Raw genomic sequence first — 13,591 nt, forward strand, 5'->3', positions numbered from 1 at the left:
ACCAATATAACATCAAGACAGCACTACTCACTGAGTAATCCCAGACAGTCCAATACGCGGCGGTGCACGCAGTGTCAAGTCCCAGCCTCTGGGTCTCCTCACAAAACCATAAGATTAATAAAACCGCAGCACTCCAACAATTACAAAATTTCTAGGATTTATTCTTCACCGAATGCAGCTGCATTCGGTGAAGAATAAATCCTTTAAATGTTGGAATCGTTGAAGTGCTGCGGTTTTAACAAAATTATACAGTCATCACCCAGATCCCTTCAAAGTGTTCCTGTATAATGTCCCAGCAGTGTCACCTCTCCAGTCAGCAGCTCAATCATCTTGCTGGTGAGTTCTAGGATCTTCTCTCTATCGATTTCCTCATGTATCAGGGGGTGAGGTGGAGGCCCCATGATTGGGCTCAGGGTTCTTCCCCATCCTTCAGACACAGGGGCCTGACAGCGCTCACTAGAGGTCTTCTTCACTACTGTGTAGTCCTGGTTATGGAGAGACACAGTAATAAATATCACTCCATACATCTCCAGAGTCCCTCACCTCTCCAGTCATGTCCATCTGTTAGTAACATAGATAAGATGATGTAATGTGACATCATCAGAATCTCTCACCTCTCCAGTAAGCCGGAAGAGGATCTCTAGGGTGAGATTTATTATACTCTCCGCCATCTTGTCCCTGTCCCTGTCCATCCTTGATGGGTCAATCAGGAGATTGATGTCATATAGAAGATATCCACTGAGAGAATACTATATTGTAGGAACCTGAATGGAGAGAAGATGAGACAATGGAAAATCCTTATTATAGTGATCAAAACATGTGTGAGGACAAGGCAGTTTTATGGTATGTCACACCTTCCCTACAGCCAATAAAAGACGTCATCAGTGATGCCACAGCACGTGCCCACCATAGACTATCATAGGCCTCAATGGTCAGGTGACATACATACCGTCATCAGAGCTCCAACCAATACTGTCCCTGCAGTGATGTAAACAGACTGAAGGAGACCACAGGAGCCTCAGTGCTGGAGCAGTGGAGGATTCTACAGGTCCCATAAGGGTAATTGTAAAACGTTGAGTAATATGTTGGCGATACATAAAGATTGTTATTACTATCTAGACAGACATTGGGTTGGCAGATTTTGTTTGTGGCAGCTCCTCATGACCACACGGATGTTGTAGTTTAATAGATTTATTTTTAACAAGCAGAATGATGAAATACAGGGGTCCTTAAAGGGTTTCTCCAGCATGTACTCAGGAAAGGTCATCAATAAAAGATCAATGTAGATGTCCAACTCCAAACACTCCTGAACAATCAGCAGGTGGCACTTATACTGATACATGTATATGTGGTTACACAACATTTTTAATTACATGCTAATATGAAAGTATTCAGATCCAGGTGCTGGTTTGAAAAATGTGGAATGTTTCCAATAAAGTTTGTATAATCTCTGTGCTTCTTTTTTGGGCTTCACTAATGTATTTTTCAGACATATTATTCCCTGTTTCAGCTGCACAGCTAGATGCATTTCACTCAGAATCAGGGAATGTATCACTTCAGTGCAATCTGCCACCACTGTATTGCTGCGATGTCCATTTCCTTACTTCACACTATGTTTGTTTTCAGCTCCGGACCTCACAGAAAAGATAAGGAGGAGTAGATCACACTTGCAGAAAGGCAGGGGTGTTGCTAGGTTAAAACATTCGGAGCCTGGTCCCTAGATGTTTTGTCTCAGGTTCCGAATGTACTGCCTGCCAGATAGATCAAACTGTATTATCGTCCTAAGGATGGCAATACAATTGAATCTAATGTATTGGAAGAGCGGAAGGACCTGTGATGACATCACAGTCTATGTGATCAGTGCTGAAGGCAATGGTTGAGGACCTGCGATGATGTCACCATCATGTGACCAGTACAGCAGAGGATGGCGCGCTGCAGTGAAGAGAAGTCCTGGGGAAGAAGCGGTGGAGAAGTAAGTGAAGGGAAGGATTCGGTGTGAGAGCCAGAGGAATGCTGGTTATTTAACTGGGACTGTTTGTTAGGGCTGAAGGCAGGGATGTTATTTACATGATAATGTAAATTGGAGAGGGTGGAGTGATGCTATTTACATGGGACTAAATGTTGAGGGGTGATGTTATTTACATGGGACTGCATGTTGGACGTGGCTGGGGCAGGGTGATGCTATTTACATGGGGACTGTATGTTGTAGGTGGCTGGACAGCAGATGATGTTATTCACATGGGACTGTATGTTGAAGGCAGCTGTGGGAGGAAGTGATGTTATTTACATGGGACTGTATGTTGATGGTGGCTGGCAGGGGAGCATTGGGAACTTAAAGTGGTCCTGGAAAAAATGCTAAAAGTGGACCCGTTTTTGTAGGTCCAAATTGATGGAAGGCAGGGTCAACACAAGTAGGTAGGGCCGGCAATACCATATTGTGGCATGTTATACCACCCCAACAGAGCCAAATACCATAATCCCTAACAAAATACTGCCCCATCAGCACAAAATACATCCCCAAAAACTTCCACTGGCCGGCCTCAGGAGGGCTCAGGGGGCCCCTTGGGCATAGGCCCAACGGGAAATTTCCCTGTAAGGTCTTTGGCCAATCCTCCCCTGGTGGCTGGGGAGGGGATTATGTTATTAAAATGGGACTGAATGTTGAGGGGGCGATGTTATTTACATGGGACTCCATGTTGGAGGTGGCTGGGGGTAGGGTTGTTGCGATACCAAAATTTTGATTCGATTTCGATACCATAAAAAAGTATTGCGATACGCGGTACCATGCGGGAAAAAAAACACCAAAAAAGCAGCGTACATTCCACATTTTATAAAAAAATTGAAAATCGTGCGGTTTTAGTTTAATTTTTTTCTGTTTCTGCTCTGTTTTTTATAGTTTGCACTTTTTTGGGTGTGGTGATATGTAATATGTTTATTTATGGTTTATATATTTTATATGTAAAATTGGGAAAGGGGGTGATTTAAACTTAATATTTGTTTTTTAAAACACCCTGATTTCCCGATCGTTAAGGACACATAGAAACCTAGAATGTGTCGGCAGATAAGAACCATTTGGCCCATCTAGTCTGCCCAATATATCTGAATCCTATGAATAGTCCCTGGCCCTATCTTATATGATGGATGGCCTTATGCCTATCCCATGGATGCTTAAACTCCTTCACTGTATTTGCAGCTACCACTTCTGCAGGAAGGCTATTCCATGCATCCACTACTCTCTCAGTAAAGTAATACTTCCTGATATTACTTTTAAACCTTTGCCCCTCTAATTTAACACTATGTCCTCTTGTAGCAGTTTTTCTTCTTTTAAATATTCTCTCCTCTTTTACCTTGTTGATTCCCTTTATGTATTTAGCAGTTTCTATCATATCCCCTCTGTCTCGTCTTTCTTCCAAGCTATACATGGTAAGGTCCTTTAATCTTTCCTGGTAAGTTTTATCCTGCAATCCATGTACCAGTTTAGTAGCTCTTCTCTGAACTCTCTCCAAAGTATCAATATCCTTCTGGAGATATGGCCTCCAGTACTGAGCACAATACTCCAGATGAGGTGTCACTAGTGCTCTGTAGAGCGGCATGAGCGCCTCCCTCTGTATACTGGTAATGCCTCTCCCTATACACCCAAGCATTCTGCTGGCATTTCCTGCTGCTCTGTGACATTGTCTGCCTACCTTTAAGTCTTCTGAAATAATGACCCCTAAATCCCTTTCCTCAGATACTGAGGTTAGGACTGTATCACTGATTTTATATTCTGCTCTTGGGTTTTTACGTCCCAGGTGCATTATCTTGCACTTATCAACATTCAATTTTAGTTGCCAGATTTTTGACCATTCCTCTAGTTTCTAAATCATTTTCCATTCGGTGTATCCCTCCAGGAACATCAACCCTGTTACAAATCTTTGTGTCATCAGCAAAAAGACACACCTTACCATTGAGGCCTTCTGCAATTTCGCTGATAAAGATATTAAACAATATGGGTCCCAGAACAGATCCCTGCGGTACCCCACTGGTAACAAGACCATGGTCTGAATATACTCCATTGACTACAACCCTCTGTTGTCTGTCCCTCAGCCACTGCCTAATCCATTGACTACAACCCTAAGTATTTCCGATCACCGCCGCTTGGTGGGCGGTGATCGAAACCCGGTGCCTGCTCAAATCATTGAGCAGGCACCTTGGCTAAATGCGAGGGGGGGGGTCCTGTGTGTTGGCACAGATGGCAGGCGTTTAACCCCTTCCATGCCGCGGTCCCCTCTCCCTTCGGGGGCTGTTGTGCCTTTTCAGCTCCCCATCACCCACTGCTCTGCTGTGGCGGCGAGTGATGGTTACCATGGCAACCGGACGCTTTCACAGGCGTCCGGCTGTCCATGGTACTGATCAGAGGCTGTCCATGGTGCTGATTAGACTTCTGCTAAAGGCAGAAGTCTAATCACTTTGCAAAGTGAAAATACAGTACAGTACACTATACTGTATTATACAGACATTAGACCCACTGGATCTTCAAGAACAAAGTGGGCCTGGGTAAAAAAAAAAAAAAGTTAAAAAAATAAGTTAAAAATTTAAAAAATACAATTCCCTACACGTTTGATATCACCACGTCCGTAACGACCTGATCTATAAAACGGTTATGTTACTTTACCCGCACGGTGAACGCCATAAAAAAAAAATATATATATTATGAAATTGAAATTTTGCCCACCTTACTTCCCAAAAAAGGTAATAAAAGTGATCAAAAAAGTCGTATGTACGCCAAAATAGTACCAATAAAACCTCACCTCATCCCGCAAAAAATCAGACCCTACCTAAGATAATCGCCCCAAAACTGAAAAAACTATGGCTCTCAGAGTATGGAGACACTAAAGCATGATTATTTTTTTGTTTCAAAAATGAAATAATTGTGTAAAACTTACATAAATGAAAAAAAGTATACGTATTAGGTATCGCCGCGTCCGTAATAATCTGCTCTATAAAAATATAACATGACCTAACCCCTCAGATGAATACCGTAAAAAAAACGGTGTAAAAAAAGCTATTTTTTTCACCTTAGATCACAAAAAGTGTAATAGCAAGCAATAAAAAAGTCATATCCACCCCAAAATAGTGCCAATCAAACCATTAACTCATCCCGCAAAAATTGAGACCCTACCTAAGATATTCGTCCAGTATACATATTAGGTATCGCCACGTCCGTGACAACCTGCTCTATAAAAATACTGTCAGATGAATGTTGTAAATAACAAAAAATGTTGCCAAAACAGCTATTTCTTGTTACCTTGCCTCACAAAAAGTGTAATATAGAGCAACCAAAAATCATATGTACCCTAAACTAATACCAACGATACTACCACCCTATCCCATAGTTTCTAAAATGGGGTCACTTTTTTGGAGTTTCTACGCCACCAATGATGATAACCAGTGAGTTATCATTGGTGGCGCAGTGGCCACACTCCCTTCCCTCCTCTGCCCCTCTCTCTATTGGTGGCAGCGACACAGGTGGGAGGGAGGGAGTGATTCCTTCTCACCTGTGCTGCTGAGGGAACATGGCCATGTTCTCTGATACTAGGCTGCGCAGTAGAGCAGCTTAGTATCGGTAAATGTCAAATCCCGGTATCGAATAGATACCGGTACAAAAGTATCGATTGGGTATCGATAAGTTGATACATGCTAAAACCCTAGTTGGGGGAGGGAGTGATGTTATTTACATTGGACTGTATAATGAAGGGGCTGAGTAATTATAATTTTTAAAGGACACTATAGGGAAGAATATAACTAATGGGGGCACTATGATAGTAGGGGCAGTATAAATAATGTGGACACTTCAGGGAGAGCATTACAACAATAAATGAACAACCGGGACATCCACGGCATCCCCACCCCCCAACTGGGACATCCGCGGCATCCCCCCCCCACAACAGGGACATCCGTGGCGTGCCCCCCCCCCACACACACACACACACACACAACGGGGACATCCGCGGTGCCCCCCCTGTGATGCTTTGTGATCTCGGCAATACAAATAAATTGCGAATGCATCCCGTTTTAAAATTACAAAAATCACAATAGCCCTCGCATTCACACAAAGAGTTAAAACTTTCAGTTATAGCTCACAGAGGTAAATTAGCAAATCCGTGGCAAAGATTCTTCCTGACCCCATGCCGGGTTGTACATCCATCAATCTGATATTATCTTGACAAAACCCCATATAAGTGCCCTCTCTCTAGTCTGAGCGGCCCCAGCACAGCAGGGGTCTTAACACCCTACGCCTGGTCAGAAACATCAGAAAAGAATGACCGATCCTTATCACACAGCTGGTTGGTACAAGAAGCGGTATGACCTGAAAGTCACCTCCAATCCATAGATTTCATATTTTTTCCATATTTTCCTCCTATTTCATGAGTTAGGAAAATACGGAATGAGCAATCTCTTCAGAAAGGGTTGGGGTTATTCTAACCCACCTTCCAGGAGATCCGCAAGGAAATTCCCGCTTCGAGATATAAAGGTTCTCAGGCACACTGTATTGTCTTCCAGTCACATTTCATCAGATGATTCGTAAAGTCCTACTGATTATAAATATGAACTCTATTTCTTAATCTGACCACGTGTACTGAGAAACTGGCCAAGCAAGGATTCTGCCAGATTTTCTCTCTCTGGGGCAAGAACTGCCCCCTAAGGCTGGACTAGCGTCATAGTGTCATAGCCACTCCCAGCTACAGAGGGTGTAAGACACAGCGACCCCCCAAGTCCTGGTCCTTCATCTACCATCTGAAGTCGAATAACATCACGACCGCCCGCTAGACACGGGCACCCCGCCGTCTTGGATTATTCCTTACAAAGACTTTATCTTTTACTGGACTCTACAACGGTAAGACATTCTACTCCTTTCCATCTCTTACTTATTTTTATCCAACCAATCTGTTTGACTGGCCGGTATATTTATCTCTCAGTTTTAATGTATACTTCTGTGTATAGTGTTTATAGCCTCAGCTCCGCCTCCTTCACAGACTAGAGCAGCCGATGTCCTGATGCTGCTAAGAAGAAGAAGGTAAGTATGGGGTGTTTATTTATTTACATTCTGTGAGGGGTGCAACGTGGGCACATTACTGCGGGGGGCGCACCGCGGGCACACCGCGGGGAAAAATGTGTTGCTGTGCGCTTTATGTCCCTCTTTGTTCGTTTACACAGTTGGGAGGTCCTGATGGCTGCTCCGTGCTGCATCTCTATAAGGGCTCTTTCACACCTGCGTTCTTGTCTTCCGGCATAGAGTTCCGTCGTCGGGGCTCTATGCCGGAAGAATCCTGATCAGTTTTATCCTAATGCATTCTGAATGGAGTGAAATCCGTTCAGGATGCATCAGGATGTCTTCAGTTCCGGACCGGAACGTTTTTTGGCCGGAGAAAAAATATGGCAGCATGCTGTGCTTTTTGCTCCGGCCAAAAATCCTGAAGACTTGCCGCAAGGCCGGATCCGGAATGAATGCCCATTGAAAGGCATTGATCCAGATCCGGCCTTAAGCTAAACGTCGTTTCGGCGCATTGCCGGATCCGACGTTTAGCTTTTTCTGAATGGTTACCATGGCTGCCGAGACGCTAAAGCCCTGGCAGCCATGGTAAAGTGTAGCGGGGAGCGGGGGAGCAGTATACTTACCGTCCGTGCGGCTCCCGGGGCGCTCCAGAGTGACGTCAGGGCGCCCCACGCGCATGAATGACGTGATCGCATGGCACGTCATCCATGCGCATGGGGCGCTCTGACGTCACTCTGGAGTGCCCCGGGAGCCGCGCGGACTGTAAGTATACTGCTCCCCGGCTCTCCGCTCCTACTATGGCAACCTGGACTTTAATAGCGTCCTGGCTGCCATAGTAACACTGAACGCATTTTGAAGACGGAGCCGTCTTCAAATGCTTTCAGTACACTTGCATTTTCCGGATCCGGCGTGTAATTCCGGCAAGTGGAGTACACGCCGGATCCGGACAACGCAAGTGTGAAAGAGGCCTAAGGGTCCATTCACACATCCGTAAGTGTTCTGCGGATCCGCAAAACACGGACACCAGCAATGTGCATTCCGCATTTTGCAGACCACACATCGCCAACACTATAATAGAAAAATGCCTAATCTTGTCCGCAATTGCGGACAAGAATAAGACATGAATAAGGATAAGAATACTGGGCACTCTCACTTATGTCGAATCAGACACTTTATTATACATATAATTGGTTAATATATAAACGCATAATCATAGTAAGACCATAAATTGGACTTGAATAGAATTAATAAAACACTAAAAATACTACCTAAAAATCTACAATAAAAGTATGTAATATATTTCCACGATAGGACTAAAATGGTGGCCAGTCCATAAAGATAAATGAGCAATGGGGTCCCGACTGCTTGCTAATAATAATCTTGTAGCTACAAGCAATTTAGAGTCCACACTCTATATTCCCTTTAAGAAGGCTTGGGATGCTACAGTTAACGTAGTTCACCTGGGTGAGTATACTCGCGGCGTCCCGCTTTTACTCACTGTGCAGTGTCATTTTCCTTGCCGGTAAACTTGCGATCCAAGCACTCCTGCCGTAGCTGTATATTGCTGAGGCTTTCGTTCCCGTGTCACTGGGGTCCTCTGGCTACCGCTCCGTAGTTGCTTAGAGCCGGCAAACCCTGGGACTCAGAGCACCTTACCCCACGTCGGCTGACCTGCGTCACGATACTTTGTACCCTCGTGTTCTGCGCTTGCAGCCGCCGGCGTGTCAGGGCTTAGCAAGTCACGGAATCCTTGAATAATTTAAAGTACAACACAGCCTTTATGGTTCCAGCATGTGCTTCTTATGATTGATCTGGGGGTCTCTTCACCAAACGCGTTTCGGGGTACTTTGCCCCTTCCTCAGTGGTAGTGACTCCCCCACAAATGTCGGCTTTTATATAAGGATTCAAATTGCTCAAACAGGTGTTGATCCTCCTCATTTTCCTCAAAAGCTGGTACGGATTTTTTGTCCATTCCTTGTGGATTTCAACCTAATCTTCTATAAAAACACCCCTACATTAAAACTAAATTCTGCTTTATACACATTAGTATTCACCGACCCCTATATACTCAATATAATCATGGGCTAGAATACTATATTATTCTATTCACCCTATTGTCTTTCAACCAAAACCAACTGAAGACATTCCTGCGGTATCTGTGCGGTTTAGGTTTATTCCTTATTAACCGGAGGGATTTGGATGACAAGTTGTGTATAGATCACTCCATTCTTCCCTCCTATCAAATATATATATACCGAGGTGAAATAACATTGCGATAAACCAGCAATAGTTTAATACAGGTTCCTATTTTGTGTTCCAAGAGACTGGAACAGAGGCTTTAACCCCCTAATAGCCGAATCCAATGTTACTTTATCTCTCAATCTTCAATGTCCCAGTGTTCAAATATCTTATAGGGACCATATTCATTATTCACCCGTCCCCGACGAAAAATCATTTTTCATTATTTTGTTTATTTATTCTTTTAGTTTTTTTGTGTATATATTAGTTTAGTTTATTTTTCCAATACATTTTTTTGAAAAACATTTTTGAAACCCGTCATCTTATCCCCAATTTGGGAAGATTCTAAACTATGAAGAATAACAAAAACAGTGGAAAAATGTTTTTCCAAAAAATGTATTGAAAAATAAAATAATATAGTATTCTAGCCCATGATTATATTGAGTATATAGGGGTCGGTGAATACTAATGTGTATAAAGCAGAATTTAGTTTTAATGTAGGGGTGTTTTTATAGAAGATTAGGTTGAAATCCACAAGGAATGGACTAAAAATCCGTACCAGCTTTTGAGGAAAATGAGGAGGATCAACACCTGTTTGAGCAATTTGAATCCTTATATAAAAGCCGACATTTGTGGGGGAGTCACTACCACTGAGGAAGGGGCAAAGTACCCCGAAACGCGTTTGGTGAAGAGACCCCCAGATCAATCATAAGAAGCACATGCTGGAACCATAAAGGCTGTGTTGTACTTTAAATTATTCAAGGATTCCGTGACTTGCTAAGCCCTGACACGCCGGCGGCTGCAAGCGCAGAACACGAGGATACAAAGTATCGTGACGCAGGTCAGCCGACGTGGGGTAAGGTGCTCTGAGTCCCAGGGTTTGCCGGCTCTAAGCAACTACGGAGCGGTAGCCAGAGGACCCCAGTGACACGGGAACGAAAGCCTCAGCAATATACAGCTACGGCAGGAGTGCTTGGATCGCAAGTTTACCGGCAAGGAAAATGACACTGCACAGTGAGTAAAAGCGGGACGCCGCGAGTATACTCACCCAGGTGAATTACGTTAACTGTAGCATCCCAAGCCTTCTTAAAGGGAATATAGAGTGTGGACTCTAAATTGCTTGTAGCTACAAGATTATTATTAGCAAGCAGTCGGGACCCCATTGCTCATTTATCTTTATGGACTGGCCACCATTTTAGTCCTATCGTGGAAATATATTACATACTTTTATTGTTAATTTTTAGGTAGTATTTTTAGTGTTTTATTAATTCTATTCAAGTCCAATTTATGGTCTTACTATGATTATGCGTTTATATATTAACCAATTATATGTATAATAAAGTGTCTGATTGGACATAAGTGAGAGTGCCCAGTATTCTTATCCTTATTCTATTCAATTGCCAGAGGAAGGGCGGATCCTCTTTACTGGGAGCACCTCCACCTGATTTTTCTTTATTCCTGTGCGTCACACTAGCTTATCCTAAGAATAAGACATGTTCTATTTTTTTGCGGAAAAAGAAGCACAGATGCGGAAGTGAGGATCCGCAAATGCGGATAGCACATTCCGGCCCCATTGAAAATGAATGGGTCTGCAAAACTGCAGAAAGGATGCGGACCCATTTTGCGGACGTGTGAATGGACCCTAACGCAGGTCTGAACAGGCCTTACATGTGTGGATGTGATAAGTGTTCCACTTACCTGGACGGGCCATGTCCTCCTCTGACAACCCTTCACCAGGAGCATCAGGGGTTTTCATTTCTACCACCATGTACAGGAGTCAGGCTGTGCTGTATGAGGAAGTAAGGGACCTGTGATGATGTCATGACCATGTGATCATAAGTGGGCGGAGTCATGGAAATCTGATGACCAGGTTTATCTGCTCTGTATATGCAGGGCTCTGCTGTGCAGTTTGTAAATTTTGTGTATGTAGCAGAGCTGTAGAGCTGTAATGCTTATATGCGGAGTCTCTGTCATGTCCATGTAGCAGAGCTGTGTATGCGTAATGTTCAGTTACTACAGCGGAGTCTCTGTCATGTCCATGTAGCAGAGCTGTGTATGCGTAATGTTCAGTTACTACAGCGGAGTCTCTGTCATGTCCATGTAGCAGAGCTGTGTATCTGTAATGTTCAGTTACTACAGCTGAGTCTTTGTCATGTCAATGTAGCAGAGCTGTGTATGTGTAATGTTCAGTTACTACAGCGGAGTCTCTGTCATGTCCATGTAGCAGAGCTGTGTATGTGTAATGTTCAGTTACTACAGCTGAGTCTCTGTCATGTCCATGTAGCAGAGCTGTGTATGTGTAATGTTCAGTTACTACAGCGGAGTCTCTGTCATGTCCATGTAGCAGAGCTGTGTATGTGTAATGTTCAGTTACTACAGCTGAGTCTCTGTCATGTCCATGTAGCAGAGCTGTGTATATGTAATGTTCAGTTACTACAGAGGAGTCTCTGTCATGTCCATGTAGCAGAGCTGTGTATATGTAATGTTCAGTTACTACAGAGGAGTCTCTGTCATGTCCATGTAGCAGAGCTGTGTATGTGTAATGTTCAGTTACTACAGCGGAGTCTCTGTCATGTCCATGTAGCAGAGCCGGCGATGTAATCTGCTGGTATCGGGGCTCTGTGTGTGCTCAGGAGATGTTTAGGGGTATCACCCCAATGTCAGACCCACCTCCAGGACCCGCAGCTGTCTCTACCCCAGAGCTCACACAGTGAAGGAGAGCGCACCGTGCAGGCCCGGCCGCCTCCATCTGATATGTGTGTGAGAGGGGCGAGAGCTTGTGGTGTTCTAGAAGACAGCGGCTGCGCAGTGAGGGAAGATATAGTGGAGAGCGGTAGAGGAGTCACAGAGCATTCCAGACATCCGTGTTCCTACGAGGGCGCTCTAGTGTATGGGGGGGGGGCGCTGTATATTTCACTTAAAGGGGTTCTGCAGTTTTTTTTACTAATGATCTGTCCTCTGGATAGACCATCGGCATCTGATCGGCGGGGACCGACTCTGAGGACTAGTGATGAGCTTTCAAAAGAAAGAAATATCACATATCAGTGAGATCTACGGTCACCATCAGAAAGCAGTGCGTTTAGCAGAAATTCTTACAGGGGGCTTATTCACTAGAGTGTGCCTGCTAGTGAGATACACACCGCTCCATCATAGAAAATAATTTTTCTGGGGAAATTAACCTAATTTGTGCCACATCTGTGCGTGCGCTCAATCCACAAACGTTATATACAGGAGTCCAGCCTAGAATCATTTCTATTTGGGAAAAAAAAAAACGTACCCAGATTAATTTCACAGTTAACTTGGCGTCGCAGGACAACACTGTCCAAGTCGGACCAGTGCGACCAGGTGGTCGGTTGGATGACAGAAGATTATTCTTCCACCCCCTCTTTCACCAAGACCAGTCTCATTAGCAAAGAGTCTGGTTCACAGAATTCTCCCACCATGTAGAGTCAGGAGTCGGACAAACCATTGATAACACACTCGGACAGTCCCAGGACCTATTTTCATCGCCTTCACTAGATTTGGCCCTCTCGCCAAGCACGCTTGAAGAGGCACAGATCTTGTGCCCTGATTCACAACCTCTTGACCTATCACAGGGTCAAGAAGATGAGGGTGTTGAACGTCAATTATTTGTTCACGAGGTGGATGAGGATGAGACTGTCAATCACTGAGGTTGTTCTTAGGTCAAGTCAGGAGGATGGGGATGAGGTGGTGGACGATGAGGTCACTGACCCAACTTGGGAATGTGAAAAGCCGAGCGAGCAAAGCAGTACAGACGGGGAGGGATCTGCCGCACCACAACAAGCTGTAAAAGGCAGTGGGGTGGGAAAAGGGAGAAGTCCGCCCACACCAAACAGGCCCGCAACCGTTACACCGAGCACCCACATGTGTAAGTCTCCCTTGCCAAGGGGTAGGTGTTCCGCAGTATGGTGCTTTTGTGTGGAAAGTGCAGACGACAAGAGTGGTAGTTTGCAACCTGTGCCTTACCAAAATGAGCCGGGGTGCGAACACCAGCAACCTCACCACCACCAGCATGATCCGCCACATGGCATCCAAGCACCCTAATCAGTGGGCTGAACGCCTGGGTCCACAATCTGGGTCTGCCGGCCACCCCACTACCTCCTCTTCCCCTGTGTTACGCACTGCTGGCCAATCCCCCGTCAAAGGCGCAGGTCTGGATGCCCCTTGCCATGCACCATCAGCAAATACATCCACTTCCATGTCCCAGCACAGCGTCCAATTGTCCTTACCCCAGGCATTTGAACACAAGCGTAAATACCCAGCCACCCACCTACAGGCCATAGCAATAAATGCGCA

At 44.7% G+C, this 13,591-nt stretch overlaps 1 protein-coding gene and 1 long non-coding RNA gene across 2 annotated transcripts in view; one reads left to right on the forward strand and one right to left on the reverse strand.

The window, feature by feature from the left end:
- The window catches only part of LOC122940414 (zinc finger protein 260-like), a 492,103-nt gene that overhangs the window by 395,589 nt on the left and 82,923 nt on the right, over positions 1-13,591 (forward strand). The gene's annotated exons all lie outside the window — the stretch shown is intronic.
- LOC122940454 lies at positions 426-12,020 on the reverse strand. Its single transcript, XR_006390277.1, has 4 exons — positions 11,945-12,020; positions 10,973-11,061; positions 615-764; positions 426-485 (listed from the first exon to the last, which is right to left on the reverse strand). It is a non-coding gene; the product is annotated as an uncharacterized LOC122940454 (long non-coding RNA).

Source organism: Bufo gargarizans, chromosome 6 (genome assembly GCF_014858855.1).
Source record: "Bufo gargarizans isolate SCDJY-AF-19 chromosome 6, ASM1485885v1, whole genome shotgun sequence".
NCBI lineage: Eukaryota > Metazoa > Chordata > Amphibia > Anura > Bufonidae > Bufo > Bufo gargarizans.